Source organism: Eriocheir sinensis, chromosome 63 (assembly GCF_024679095.1).
Source record: "Eriocheir sinensis breed Jianghai 21 chromosome 63, ASM2467909v1, whole genome shotgun sequence".
Lineage (NCBI taxonomy): Eukaryota > Metazoa > Arthropoda > Malacostraca > Decapoda > Varunidae > Eriocheir > Eriocheir sinensis.
Window position 1 is genome coordinate 3,547,485 of NC_066571.1, and position 15,798 is coordinate 3,563,282.

General features: G+C 43.8%; 1 protein-coding gene across 1 annotated transcript in view; it reads left to right on the forward strand.

Moving 5' to 3' along the window:
* The first annotated feature begins 203 nt into the window (after positions 1–203).
* The window catches only part of LOC126986866 (ADP-ribosylation factor-like protein 4C), an 88,143-nt gene continuing 72,548 nt past the window's right edge, over positions 204–15,798 (forward strand). The window contains exon 1 of the mRNA XM_050843331.1: positions 204–369. The gene's annotated coding sequence lies outside the window, so the exon portion shown is untranslated. The remainder of the gene's footprint in view (positions 370–15,798) is intronic.

Genomic DNA, 15,798 nt, shown 5'->3' on the forward strand with positions numbered 1-15,798 from the left:
GTTATGCCGACCCATACATAACACACCACACCGCTCACTCAGCAAAGGTGTTAGGTGCAAATATGACTCACTCCGCATACTCAGCAGTCGCCCTCAGTATGCAAGCCAGTCAGCGGCCCTCCAAGCTTGCCCACCGAACCACCTGATGGGTCCGTGGTGGTGCCTCGCTGCGGTACGACATGCTTTCCCTAGCCGGCCAACAGCGTGTCCATTCATGAGCGCGGCGCCGGCAGAGGGGCAGTGGGTGGTGCCCCGCGTCAGTGTCAGTTAGTGCCAGGGGAGCCAAGTGTCGAGGGACGCCCAAGACTTGTAGCGCCACCCACCACCACCGCCGCCGCCTGCCAGCCACGCGAGGGACGGTACCGCTGGGTGAGTTCCGCCAATCCGCTTACTGTCCGGCGTGAAGTTTTTATGTTCATGCTTGAGTTAACGTCTTGCCCTTGATGCTGGCTTGTTCGTGTCCTTGGAAGCAGCGTTTAGGTCCCTCTTGCTTGACATCTGGAGAGGGCACATAAGGTTTTAGTCTGGGGCAATATTTTACACTTAAATGGTGCGCTGGATGAGGAAGGAGGGCAAGAAAGGGTGTCAGGGCGGGGTTAAGCAGAGGACACAGGACGAATCAACGACCTCTAGAACAAAATACTGCAAGGGACTCATAAATCATCGCGTAGAACAGCATTTTAGACACTTGTAAGGCGCCGTGTAAGGAATGTGATCGTGGGGAAAGTGGGCGTTAGGGCGGGGCGAAGAGGGGACAGAATGAATCAGTGACCTTTCTGACCAGCCACCGCAAGAGACTCATAAGGTAAGGCATCGTGTAGGGCAGCATTTAAACTCGTGTATTGAGGAATGTGGAGGAATGAGAAATATGATAACGGGTATGATATGGGCGTTAGGGCGGGGCGAAGAGGGGACAGAGAATGAATCAGTGACCTTTCTGACCAACCATCGCAAGAGACTCATAAGGTAAGGTATCGTGTGGGGCAGCATTTAAACTCGTGTATTGAGGAATGTGGAAGAATGAGGAGTATGATATCAGGATCAGTAAGTAGCGGGGTTTTTTTTTCATTATTTTTTTTTTTTACGCCCTTGCACTGTCTCCTCTGCTGTAAAAAAAAATGATATCGGGTATGGTATGGGCCTTAGGGCGGGGCGCGGAGGGGGTACAGCATGATTCAGTGACCTCTACAACAACCCACCGCTAGGGACTTATAAATCATGTAGAACAACATTTTAAACATATGTAAGGGGAATGTGATAGCGGGGAAGGTATGAGCGTGAGGGCGGGGCGCGGAGGGGACACAGCACGATCCTCAGACCTTCACAAATACCGCTTAGGATAAATGCCCGTTGTTGAGGACGCGGCGTGTGGGCGGCGAGGCGGAGGCGGCCGAGAAGCAGGCACCCGCAACGTCCCCGCCTCCCACGCCCGGCTCGGTGTCTCGTTATGTTTTTAATGAGCCTCAGGTGTGCGGTGGCTCTCGCTCCCCCCCGTACAGGTGAGAGGGGCGAAGCGGGGGGCGACCAGCTGGCTCCCTCGCTGCTCTGAATCCATTAAGCGTAGAAGGAATAAGTTTCGCTGTGTGTTTAATCTCAAGTGAATGGACACGAGCATTGAAAAGGATCATTGCAAAGGTGAGAGTAAGGTGTACATTCTGAAACGTATCGGCTTCCCATTACTAGTTCCCAAGGCCACAGAGAGGATTAGCCTGGTTCTCATGGGTGATTTAGTCGTTCATGATGCGGAAGTCGTGTATAAATATCACTGAAAATCCCAGCAACTTCTACAATCGGCTTTTCAAACAGGGGAACTGAGGCGCCGATACCTTTATGAATACTGGCTTTAGGACGGTACACAACACGATACGGAAATGTTAAGGAAGTGGGTAAATCTGCAAGCTGCCAACCGTAAAATAAATGAACAGGACACGTATGCACTTTCATAGAAGCGAACGCCGACTCCCCTCCAGTGACGTCAACACACACACACACACACACGTTAGGATGCAGGGCGTATGGCGGGCCTGCATGACGCTGCCTCGGAATGCCTCCACGGCCTGCCCGGTGCCCGCATCTCCCTCCCTCTCCTGACCAGCACAGACCGACACAGACAGGCGCGGCGGCTTCCTCACCGTTAGACCGTCCACTTCCTCGTGGCCAATTATCGGACATGACCAGTGAGAGGGAGTAAGAACCAGTAACATTAATAGACGATAAAACAACTGAAAACTGAATATGTTACGTCTTAGCAGGAAAATTAGTGTTTGAAGAGGTGCAGGAAAATCAGTAATCTTATATACGGTTAAAAAAGGCGGCTAAAGCTTATAATTGATGGTTTACAAGGTTATTTATGTCTTAATTAGTGTATATAGGAGTAATTATGAGCCTGGGACGTGAAATAAACAGGAAAATTAGTGTTTGAAGAGGTGCAGGAAAATCAGTAATCTTATATATGGTTAAAAAAGGCGGCTAAAGCTTATAATTGATGGTTGACAAGGTTATTTATGTCTTAATTAGCGTATATAGGAGTAATTATGAGCCTGGGACGTGAAATAAACAGGAAAATTAGTGTTTGAAGAGATGCAGGAAAATCGGTTATCTTATATATGGTTAAAAAAGGCGACTAAAGCTTATAATTGATGGTTTACAAGGTTATTTATGTCTTAATTAGTGTATATAGGAGTAATTATGAGCCTGGGACGTGAAATAAACAGAAAAATTAGTGTTTGAAGAGATGCAGGAAAATCGTTTCATAGCAAATCGGTTATAAAGTTACAAGGATTTGCATAAGTCGACGAGAGGCCAATCAGTAAAAGAAAGTAAGATTGATCAGCGAACAGAAAACAAAAGAAAACTCATTGCGTTTCTACCGTTGCCTACTTCATCGGTTATCAAGGAATAGAGATTTACCTGGGAACAGCAGCTTACGAGAGACCAATCGGTAAGTTCAAAAAATCAGGGAATTTAATAAACGGCAAAGCAAAACTAAACTAATCTAAATCCATGTGTATCATTATCTATTCCATCTGTTATAAGGGAACAAAAATTTCATATGTACAAATCTACAAGAAGCCGGTCAAACTACACAGGCCAGTTCCTGAAAACTTAATGCATATCCTTGAAAGTATCTGGTTATATGTATCTATCCCATTTGTATTCACTGCATGACTGATAATCGTGTTCCATGAAAGTTTATCATCATCAAAGCTTCTCATTAACTTCTACCGCATCATACCCAGAAAACAAAATGTGCAAAGAAGTGGGAAGAGGTGCACTACGACGTAATGATAGAATGGAGTGAAATAAGAAAGCCTCCCCTAAAATGCAAGAGGAAAGGGTTAGTACCAGCGGTGCCAAATTATCGTATTCAAAACATCGCGATTATCAGTTCCAGGGCCCGAAACCTTCCTACCCACACAGATAACGAAATTCCAGTTAAAGTTATCGTTAAAATCCTTAGTCACTGGTGTCTGTTTGCAAAAGCTGTACGTCAGAAACCGGAAAATACGATGTGCTGAGTGGCTGAGTACGATAATTTGGAAACACTGGTTAGTACTAAGCGGGCAGGAGGCAAACACTTGACGGGGAGGACCTCGTGAAACAGGGAGCTCCTAAGCCTTGGGTATGGGTGAAGCAGCGACAGCCTACCACGACCTTCTCTTTCAGGGGCGTGGCGCTTGTGAACACGGGTAGGTAGGTAGAGAGAGAGAGAGAGAGAGAGAGAGAGAGAGAGAGAGTTCATGCGTTGCCCACTCACCACATACCCGACTGCTCAGTAAATATACAGAAGAGAAAGAAAAACTTACACCATCTCAATGACGGGTTGGTTGCTGTTCGTTCTGGTGTCTCGGTGAATCAGAGGACAACCGTGTGTGTCTTGCAGGCGCGTAAACAGTAGGAAAAACAAAGGCAACGAGAGACGGGGAAAGATTGTGCTTACGAGGGGAATGAGGAAAGAAAAGATGGGTTGGAAAGAGAATAGGAGGGGCTGGGAGAGGGAGAGAGTTCGAGGAAGAAGAGGGAGAGAGGAGAAGGGATTGAGAGATAGGACGAGAGATGTGAGAGAGGGAAAGGAGAAAGCAAAAGGAAGAAGAGGGAGATAGGAGAAGAGGATAAAGAAGAAAATAAGAAAAGGGAGAGGAAGAAAGTGAGAAGAGTGACTGACGGAGGAGAAAGTAAAAGGAAAAGGAGAAGAAGAGGGAGGAGTTAGGACGGACTGGAGGATACGGAGAGAGCAGGAGAAAGATGGTGAAGGAGATAGGGCGAGAGTGACAAGGAGAGAAGGAAGGAGAAGGATAGGACGTGAAGAGGGAGTGGAGGAGGAGGGAGTGAAAGGAGACAAGAAGAAAGGAAACAACAGTAAGAAGAGTGAGAGGGATAGAGTGGAGGAGATAGCGAGAGAAAGAAGAGGAAGAGGGAGAGGTGACAAGGAGAGAAGAGAGAGCGGGAGGAAGAGGAAGGAGTGGAAGGAGACAGCAGTAAAAAGAGGAGTGAGAGGGATAGAGTGAAGGAGGAGACAGCTAGAGAAAGAGAGAGAGAGAGGGAGAGGAGGCGAGAGAGACGGGAGAGGGAGAGGGAGGGAAGGAGGCGGGAAAGGAGACGCGTGGAGGTCAGAGAAAGGACAGTGGGTGGGAGGGGGAGCGATGGAGGACGAGGAGGAGGAGGAGGTGGAGGTGGAGGAGATGGTGGAGATGAGTTAGGAAATTGTAACACTGTAATGACTGGAGTGAATACTAAGCTTCAAATAGTTTCCGCTCTTTGCTTATACAAGAATGACATTGTGTTTCTTATCAAAGGCAGCCAGTTGTGTGTTTACGTGTTCATCTAGTGACTTACTGACTTACATAAGCTAACGGGGACAGGTCAAAGGATACAATATTGCAATCCTTAACTCATTGGCTTTCACTGTTAGCCTGGCAACATATACTCCCATGTCTTTCTCTACCTCTGTGTTGGATAATGGAGTGTTTCTCATGTGGTATTGGTATGTTGGATATCTCCTCCGAAGGCGCATGACTTTACATTTTTCTTCAGTGAATTGTAGCAGCCACTTTTTGTTCCATTCCTGTGGCTTGGTGATGTCTTATTGTAGGAAATCCATGGTCAAGGGGCTAAGACTCTTTTAAGGTTGCAATGGTTAAGAAGAATATCTCGCTGTTGGCCGTTGCATTAATGATATACGAAAGAGCGAGAGCCTAGCGAGTGAGTATGCTACACACGAAGATACAGCAAGACGGGTTACTCAAGGCTGCCGACACAAGCCTCGCTCCTCGTAGACGCCAGAGATTATGATGAAGCCGCAGCTAATCCGATGGGGGCCGCCACGCGTGATGGGATGGACGTTACCAGCCATTACATTTATTAGTCCGAATCAGAACAAAACCTTTCCCAACTCTCTCTCTCTCTCTCTCTCTCTCTCTCTCTCTCGTTGGGGTAAGATTTGGGATTTTTCGTTTTTCCTTTTTTCATATATATATTTTTTCTTTTTTCATACGATTTGCGCTTGTTTTTGTCTGTCTGTCTTTATGTATGTATGTGTCCGCGTGTCTTTATGCCTGTCTATGTCTGTGTGCCTGTCTGTCTGTCTGTGTGTCTGTCTCTCCGAATGTATGTATGAATGTATGTCTGCCTGTGTCTGTCTGTATGTATGTATGTCTCTCTCTCTCTCTCTCTCTCTCTCTCTCTCTCTCTCTCTCTCTCTCTCTCTCTCTCTCTCTCTCTCTCTCTCTCTCTCTCTAATCTATTCCGTCCTGCTCCGGCTATAATAATGGTCTAATTCTGTCGTCTGTCGTCTGTTCGCTCTGATTTCTACAATTCCTGGACTGCCACTCTTGTTAATCTAGTTGACCATCTGTTCCCATTTCTAAGCATGATAAAAAGTAAATGACCTGCCCAAATCTATTTCATATTTATTATCGTCATTAGTCGTTATTGTGGGACTTTCAATATTTATTACTTAATTCACGATGCCCGATTCTCTCCATGTTATATTCAGCATTTTTCTTTATACTACTCTTACATATATAAATAAAGATAGATAGATAAATAGATAGATAGATAGATAGATAGAGGTAGATAGATAGATAGATAGATAGATAGTTTTAGAGAGAGAGAGAGAGAGAGAGAGAGAGAGAGAGAGAGAGAGAGAGAGAGAGAGAGAGAGAGAGAGATACACACACACGTACCTATGTTATCTCAATGTTATCTCACTAATTTCTTAAACACCGCGTCTACGCAAACTGTTGATTAATAATTTTGAGGATTTTACGTAATCTCGCCGAATACCTTCCTTGGCTCTGAGTTTCTCGCTTTCCTTGTGGACTGTAAAAGTCTGTAATGGTCTCCGCGATGACTCTTGATACATGTATTTCAACACTTTCTTATGGATTATTTTCGCCTTGCTATTGAGTGTCTGTGCGGCTACTGTAGCTTTGGACCGAGTCGTATGGAGTATGCATCTCGCGTGTGGGGGTGCTCCACTCACACAGCTCTTTTGGGCAGAGTGGAGTCTAACGGCCGTAGTATTAATCTTCCCCATTCCCTTTCCGTCCCCATCCCCATACGCGGGTCTGGGGTATGTGCAAACCGCCCCATCCCCTCCTCGTCCCCGGCGGGCCAGACAAGACCAACCCGCAGGTCATAATAATGTTGGCAGCACTTTCAAACCGATAATTACAGAAAACGAGATAAATAATGCATTTTTCACACACCATTGTATTCATATACATTATATATCATAAAACAAAACAATAGCGTTGTTGATCTACATGTAAATAACAGGTAACGCGGGTAAGTTAATTTATGAGACAGGTTGGTAGCCATGACTGGTCACACACCTGGGCACCCATGGGGCAGACACATAGGGGTTGCCAGGTCGTGTCATTGGTGGCATTTTTGTCTTAAGTCAAGGTGGTCACCAAGAAATGCCCTTTTTTTATGGTATATGTTAAGTATTACTATAATAATGCCATATTTAGTCATCTATCTGCCGTCTTTTGCCATTTTTGGGGCAATTATAAAGAAATCTTCAGGAATAACTGTATGTTTACGATCAAATGGAAACACAAGAGTCTTTACAAACTAAAAGAAATATATTAACTTCAGCAAAGTTTGCAATACAATATCAGTCATAGAAATATTCTGATACTTTTCAATATATTTTCTTCTATAATAGCAAATAGAACACTATTTATTCATGAAATATACGAAGCGGAACCTAAAGATGTCCTGCCTCGCACCCCGCGGAGTCAACACTTTTTCGACCCCATCCGCTCTCTCTCCATGTAGTGTTAATCAACCCCAACCCCCGGGGACGCTTAAAACTGCGGGTCACAGCCAAGGAAAAGGGATGGGATGGGAACGGGAATGGGGGAGATTAATACTACGGCCGTAAGGCTCTTCGTTTCATCAGCTCTCCTCCTCTTACTGATAGTCTTCTACCTCTTAAATTTCGCCGCCATGTTGCCTCTCTTTCTATCTTCTATCGATATTTTCACGCTGACTGCTCTTCTGAACTTGCTAACTACATGCCTCCCCCCCGCCCGCGGCCTCGCCACACACGACTTTCTACTCAAGCTCATCCCTTTACTGTCCAAATTCCTTACGCAAGAGTTAACCAGCATCTTCACTCTTTCATCCCTCACGCTGGTAAACTCTGGAACAATCTTCCTTCATCTGTATTTCTTCCTGCCTACGACTTGAATTCTTTCAAGAGGAGGGTATCAGGACACCTCTCCTCCCGAAATTGACCTCTCTTTCGGCCACTCCTCTAACTCTTTTTAGGAGCAGTGAGTAGCGGGCTTTTTTTTTTAAACATTTGTTACCTTTTTTTATGCCCTTGAACTGACTCCTCTGCTGTAAAAAAAAATAATACTTTCTTATGGTCTAGGCTCTAGGAAAACCATGCACAGTGGTTTATTGTACTCTGTTGATTCTTCTTCAACGTGGGTGATGACGTGGATATGGTCAGCTGTTTGTATTCATCTTCTGGGAGTCATCATCACTATCATCATCATCTTCAACCACTACTCGTTAACTGCAGGACAAACACGCTGGAAGAACAAATGTTGACGATTGCTTGGTTAACTATTATTTCTTCTTCTTCTTCTTCCAGCTTTTCTCTACTTGGGGTCGCTACAATGATCCTTCACGCTTGGTTAACTATTATTGCTATCGTTAACTATTGACTAACTTATATTACAGAGTTTTTTTATTTCCTCACGTGCTGGGGGAGGAGGGTGGGTGTGGCTACTTCCTCGGTGAGTGTGCAGGAAGAGGAGATAACGAGGCGGGAGAGGAAGGAAAAAGCACAAGTGGTCGGCTGTCTGCGCGAAAACCGGCGGCGTGAGTGATGGTGACGGATGGCGGGGTGTGGTGTGTCCGGGGGTGCTGGGGGGCGTATGTTGGGTTTGCTCTGGGCCGAGGAAACGACCTGCTCCCATCATGTTTTTTGTGTCATCTGCTTTTGCTTATTTTCCTTCTATTCCTTCATCTGCTTTTTCTTCTTCCTCCCCTCCTCCTTCATGTTCTTTTCTTCTCATATTCTTCTTCATTTTCAATATTTGCTGTGTATTCTGTTTCTTTATCCTTTTTATTTTATTTTTTTGTATTTCTGTTTCAGCTTTTCTTCTTCCTCTTCTTCCTCTTCCATATTTTCCCTCGTTTTTCTTCTTCAGTCTCTTTTTTTCGCATTTTTCATATTTTTTCTCCATATTTTCTTCTCCTTTCTCTTTTCTTCCCTTTCTTCTTTTTCCTTATCTGCTTTCTCTTCTTCCTCCACTCATTCATGTTCTTTCTCATATTCTTCTTCATTTTCCATATCTGCTGTGTTTTTTGCTTCTTTATAATTTCTTTTATTTTTTGTATTTCTATTTCAACTTTTCTTCCTCTTCCTCTTCTTCTTCTTCTTCCATATTTGCCTTCTTTTTTTTCTTCATTCTCTTTTTTTCGCATTTTTCTTATTTTTTTCTGCATATTTTCTTCTCCTTTCCCTTTTCTTCCCTTTCTTCTTTTTCCTTATATGTCTTGGTTTTCTGTTTCATCATTCTTCTAGTTCATATTTTCCATCATCATCTTCTTCCCCTCCTCCCCTTTTCTTTTCCTTCGTCCTCTTCTTTTCCTTTCATATTTGTCTTCGTTTTCTGCTTCATATATTTTTTTTCTCCTTTCTAGATTTCTTTATATTTTTCTTCTTTTCCTTCTGTTTCTTCTTTCTCTTATTTTTCCTACACATTTAACCATTTTTTTCTTCTTCATTCCCATTTCTTTTTTTTCATATTTTTTTTTCTTATTTTCTTCTCCATATTTTCTTCTTCTCTTTTTTTTCTTTCACATCTTCCATGTTTAGCTTCGTTTTTCCTCATCGTCCTTTCTTCTTTTTCATTTGTTCTTCACTTTTGTTCTTCCTCTTCTCCCTCCTCTTTCTCGTTTTCCTCTTTTTTTCCTTTTTTTTCGTTTTCAGCTTCATAATTATTTCCGCTTTTCAAAATGTTCTTCAATTTCTTCTTTTCCTTCCCCCTTTTTTTCCTTCTTCTTTATTCATATTTGTGTTCGTTCTCTTTTCCATCCTAATTTCTTTTCTTTTTCATTTCATTTTTTTCTTTTTTCTTCATCTTTATTCTCACCATCATTATAAACTTTCTCCTCCTCCTCCTCCTCCTCCTCCTCCTCCTCTTCCTCCTCCAAGTCCGCCTGTAGGAAAGCCAATACAATGCTTTGGTTCATAGCGAGGAACTTCGAATACAAGACGCCGGGAGTTATGTTATCCTTGTATAATTCGCTGGTAAGGCCCCACCTGGAATACGCCATGCAATTCTGGTCTCCTAATTACAGGAAAGACATTGAATTACTTGAGAGAGTACAGCGCCGCGCCACGAAGATGATACCATCACTGAGGACGAAGCCCTATGAAGAGCGACTCGAGCGACTCAACCTCTTCACGTTGGAAAAGAGACGACTGCGGGGAGACATGATACAAGTCTTTAAGTACCTGAACAAGCTCAGCAACGTTGATCACTCCAAACTCTTCACGCTACAAACTAACCCGAGGACAAGAAACAACGGAAAATCAATTCAAGCAAAGCGATGCAATACCGACATCGGCAGGGGTTATTTCTCGAATAGAGTTGTTCGCCACTGGAACAGCCTTCCTGCAGAAGTGGTTAGCGCAGAGACCATCAACTCCTTCAAGAAACATATTGATCGCCACTTTGCTGCATCGGGAGTGAACTGAACGTTCCCAAGAGTAGATGCACAAGTACTTTAATCCTTCCCTGCAAGCCACTCCTATGGCAAACGGATTGATTAAATCACTGAACGCAGGCAGCCTAGTAATGAGCCAACAGGCTTTCTGCTGCCTGCTAGTCCATGTTGCCATGTTTCCATGCTTTCCTCCTCCTCCTCCTCCTCCCCATCATCATCACCATCATCATCTACGTTACTCATATAGTTGTCATCTGTAATTTTCCTGCACAGAGAGAGAGAGAGAGAGAGAGAGAGAGAGAGAGAGAGAGAGAGAGAGAACTTGCTAAACAGGTGGAGAGAAGGGGGAGAGGGGAGGGGGGTAAGGGGGGGGCGGGGGGAAAGACTCATTGTGCGGGCTGGTCACGGGTCAGGAGGCAAGTGGAGCTGGTGGAGGGACGGTGGAGGGGCATGCACGAGGAAGTGGAGGAGTGGAGAGAGTGTCAAGCTTTTCCTCCACTTTATTACCTCAAGGGCGAGCTACTTACATCTACTTACATATCCACTTCTTCTTCATCAACCTTCCTCTACCTGGTTATCTCCCTACTTCCGTCTCCTCCCTCCTCCTCCTCCTCCTCCTCCTCCTCTACTTTTTGCATTCCTTCTAATTTGTTCTTTATATCTCCTTTTTTTTTTACTTTTTCCATCTGTTTTTTTTTCCTCTATGTATTTTTTTTCATTTATTTAATCTTCTTTCCTCTTCCTTTTTTTCCTTTTCTCTTTTTTCCATATCTTTTCTTCTCTTGTTTTCATTTTCCTATCTCTCATCTTTTCTTCTCCCTTCTTTTCTCTTTCATTCCTTTCCTTTCATCTCTCTCCTCCTCCTCTTCCTTCTACTTTTTTTGCATTCCTTCTAAATTCTTTTTATTTCCTTTTCCTTTCCTCCATCTGTTTTTCTCCCTCCATGTCTTTTTCATTTCTCTTATCTTCTTTCCTCTTCCTTCTTTTCCTTTTCCCTGTTTCCATATCTTTTCTTCTCTTGTTTTCCTTTTCCCTCCTCTTATCTTTTCTTCTCCCTCCTCTCCCTTTTCTCTCCTTTCATTTATTTTCCTTTCCTTCCTTTTCCTTTTTCTCTCATCTCCTTTTCATTCTTTCCTCTCCCTCCTTTTCGTTTCCACTTCTTCCACCTCTTTTCTCTCCTTCCTTTTCCTTTTCATTCATTCCATCTACTTTCCTCCTTTCCCTTTCATATTTCCCTACCTACCTTCCTCTCTGTTACTTATCTATCTACCAATCTACCTACATGTGTGACCTACTTTTGCTACCTTCCCATCTACCTATATCTACCTCCCTGTCTACCTGCTTCAGTCTTCTCTTCCTTTTCTTCCTCTCCCTTCCCTTCCATCCCCTTCCTTCTTCTTTAACTCCCCTCCTCCCTTTTACCTTCCTCCCTATTGAACTACTATCTACCTCTATTTACCTACCCTCCTACTTCCGTCTTCTCTTTCCTTCATTTTTATTTTCTCTTCTCCCCTCTTCTTTCCTCCCTCCTTTTCTCTCCTCTCATACCTTCTACCTCCATCATCTGTACTTTCTCTCTACTCCCCTTTCCTTTATCTTCGTTTATTCTATTTTTTTTCATCTCTCCTCCATTCTCTCTCTCTCCTCTTTATCTTCTCTCCTTCCTTTTATCATCTTTCATCTCTCATTTCTCCTGCTTTTGTCTTTTTTTTCCTTCCTTTTGACCTCCAATTTCTCTCCTATCTACTTCCGCCACCTTTTATCTACTCTTTTCTTTTCTTCCTCCTCCTCTTTTCATATCCTTTCCTCTCCTTTATTTGCCTTTCATATCCTTTCTTTACCTTTTCTTACTGATTTTCTTTTCCCTTCTATATCTTTATCTACTTCCGTCTTTTCTCCTCTTCTCTCCTTTCTCTTCCTATCATCTTTCTTATTTTCCTCTCCCTCCTTTATTAACGTCTTTTGTCTGTTTCATCTTCCTTCTCCTTCTCACGAACTCCTAATATCCACCTGCTTTGTTTTCTCTTCTTCTTCTTCTTCTTCTTCTTCTTCCTTTCTCCTCCCTCCTCCCTTCTCCCTTTCTCTCCTCTGCTTCCTGGTTGCTACTCTCTTGGTTCTCTATCACCCAATGTTTCTGCTGTTATTTTTTTCCTTTAATCTGACCTTTCGTTTCTTCTCCCTTTCATTTCTCTCTCTCTCTCTCTCTCTCTCTCTCTCTCTCTCTCTCTCTCTCTCTCTCTCTCTCTCTCTCTCTCTCTCTCTCTCTCTCTCTCTCTCTCTCTCTCTCTCTCTCTCTCTCTCTCTCTCTCTCTCTCTCTCTCTCCTTTCACTTGTTCCTTTTGTTCGTGCGATTATCCCTCCTCCTCCTCCTCCTCCTCCTCCTCCTCCTCCTCTTCCTCCTACTCCTCCTCCTTCTTCTCATTTTCCAGTTTCCATTTCCCTTTTCTTTTCTTTTTTTTGTTCGTATTCTCAATCCTCTCCTTCTTTTCTTTCTCTATTTGTTCCTCCTTCTCCTCCTTCTCTCCCTTTTCTTTTTATTCATTTTCTCTCCTGCCTTCTTCTTTCTTCCTTATTCCTCATTCACTTTCTCCTCATCCTCTCCCTTTTTTTCTTGCTCCTCTTCCAATATTTATCCTGCCTTCTCCATGTCGTATTATCATTATCTTTTCCTTCCACTTCCCTTTCTCCTCCTTCCTCCTCTTCATTTCCATTTTCCTCTTACTCCTTTTCATAATTTTTCCTTCCCCTTACACACAATTCCCTTTTATCTCTCATTTTCCCATTTCCTCCACATTCTCCTTTACCATCTTTTCCTCCATCGCTTATCTCTCTCTCTCTCTCTCTCTCTCTCTCTCTCTCTCTCTCTCTCTCTCTCTCTCTCTCTCTCTCTCTCTCTCTCTCTCTCTCTCTCTCTCTCTCTCTCTCTCTCTCTCTCTCTCTCTCTCTCTCTCTCTCTCTCTCTCTCTCTCTCTCTCTCTCTCTCTTCCTCTATCTTTAGCTACTTTTTTTACTCCTCCAACGTTTCCTTTTCTCTCTCTCTCTCTCTCTCTCTCTCTCTCTCTCTCTCTCTCTCTCTCTCTCTCTCTCTCTCTATATCTCTCTCTCTCTCTCTCTCTCTCTCTCTCTCTCTCTCTCTCTCTCTCTCTCTCTCTCTCTCTCTCTCTCTCTCTCTCTCTCTCTCTCTCTCTCGTATCCTCTTTCTTTTCCTTCTTTTTTTCCTCCTCCAACCTACTTTCACACACTTCCTTTCTTCATCAGTCTTGTCTTCATTCCTTTCTGTTACTTCTTTTCTTCCTCTTCCCTGTACTCTTCTTCCTTTCTTCCGTCGGCGTCTGTTATCTATCTCCCTTTTTCTTCCTTATTTTCTTACTTTACAAACTACTTACATGCACTTTTCCTCTTCACTTGTCTTGTCTCCTCCTTGTTCCTCTTCTTCCTCCTCTTTCTTCCCCGTTCTCATGATCTGCTCTCTTCTTCCACCTTCCTTATTTTCATGCTTTCCCAACCACTTCTAGTCTTCCACCCATTCCTTTTTTTTTCACCAGTTTTGTTATTATTCTTTCCTGTTACTTCGTTCCTCCTCTTCTGCTCCTCCTCCTTCCCTGTACCCTTCCTTCTTCCTCCCTTCCTCTCGTGTCTGTTCTCTCCCTGTACCTTCTTTATTTTCCTTGTTTCCCAACCGCCTCGACCATATTCCCTTCTACACCAATCTTGTCATTATCTTTTCTGGGTACTCGTTCTTCTTCCTCCTCCTCTTCCTCCTCCTCCTCCTTCTCCTCCTCCTCCTTTCTTGCCTCGGTTATGTCTGTCCCATTTCCTTTTTTCACCACTTTTCTTCCTCTCCTGTTGTTACACGTTCCTCCTTTTCCTCCTCCTCCTCCTCTTCTTTTTTTTGTTTGTTCTCTACCATTTTCCTTCTTTTTCCTTCCTTTGCAACTACATCATTCACTTCCCCTCTTCATCAGTTTTGTCATTATCCCTTCCTCCTCCTCCTCCTCCTCCTCCTCCTCCTCCTCCTCTTCCGTGGACTCCTGTTATCCATCCCCTCCTTTCTCCGTCCTTCGCTTCCTACTTTCCCCCTCCCCTAAAGCCTTCCTCCTCTCCCGCCTCCCCCGCCTCCCACGCAGCAAGGACGCGGGGGTAAGGAAGGGCGGGGATTGGCTGGTTTTGTTTGGGGAAGAAGGGGGGGAGGGGAGGAGGAGGAGGGGGAAGACCAGTGAGGACAGGCCATCTCTTAGTTTGTTTGCATAATGATTTAGGCGCAGGGGAGAAGGGAGAGGAGGGGGGAAGGTGGGGAAAGGAGGGGGTAAGGTGGGGAGAGGAGGGGGGAGGAAAATTAAGAGGAATACCCCTTAGTCTGTCTTCCCCTTAGCTGGTTCTTCCCCGCTTTATCAATAGAGATTAGTTATGTTTGTTTTTGTTTTCCTTGTTGCTCTAATTTGTTATTGTTATTGTTACTTATTGGTGATGGTGGTGGAGGTGTTAATGGTATCTGTCAAATTGGTTTATTAGTGGTAGTATTTTTTTTTATTTACAGTAAAGGAAGCAACTCAAAGGAAAAGAATATTAAAAGTAAAAAAAAAGTTGTAGATGTTGTTGTTGTTGTTGTTTCTATTCTTGTTTCCTGCCTCCCTCCTACCCCCCCCCCCCTCCTCATAGTATTGAATTTCCTAGCAGTATAGGAAGCAACTCAAGGGAAAAACAACAACAAACAAAAATAAGTAGATGCTGTTGTTGTTGTTGTTGTTGTCGTTATTGTTGTTGTTGTTGTTTCTGTTCCTGTTCCCTACCACCCTCTCCCCCCCCCCTCCTCGTAGTATTGATTTTTTAGCAGTATATATAGGAAGCAACTCAAAGCGAAAACAACAACAACACGAAAAGAAATAGATGCTGTTGCTGTTGTTGTTGTTATTGTTGTTGTTTCTGTTGCTGTTCCCTCCCTCCCTCCTCTCCCCCTCCTTGTAGTATTATTTTTCTAGCAGTATAGGAAGCAACTCAAGGGAAATACAACAACAAACAAAAATAAGTAGATGCTGTTGCTGTCGTTGTTGTTGTTGTTGTTGTTGTTGTTGTTGTTGTTGTTGTTGTTGTTGTTGTTATTGTTGTTGTTGTTTCTGTTCCTGTTCCCGACCACCCTCTCCCCCCCCCCCCCCTCCTCGTAGCATTGATTTTTTAGCAGTATATATTGGAAGCAACTCAAAGCGAAAACAACAACAACACAAAAAGAAGTAGAGGTTGCTGTTGCTGTTGTTGTTGTTTCTGCTTCGTCCTTACCTCCCCCCCCCCCCGCTCCCCCCCCCCAAGGCCGTGTTGTCGGTTGGTTCAGGAGACGAAACATTACGGACAGACCTTCCTTTGTACGCTCCACCTTGGAACGTGAATGCACTTCCTCGTCCCTTCCTCCCTCGGTAGCTAATGGTTGTTCTTTTTCTCTCTATTAGCATATTCTCTCTCTCTCTCTCTCTCTCTCTCTCTCTCTCTCTCTCTCTCTCTCTCTCTCTCTCTCTCTCTCTCTCTCTCTCTCTCTCTCTCTCTCTCTCTCTCTCTCTTTGTGCTTTCATTTACTTTAATTTATCTTTGTTGTTTTGTCTACACATT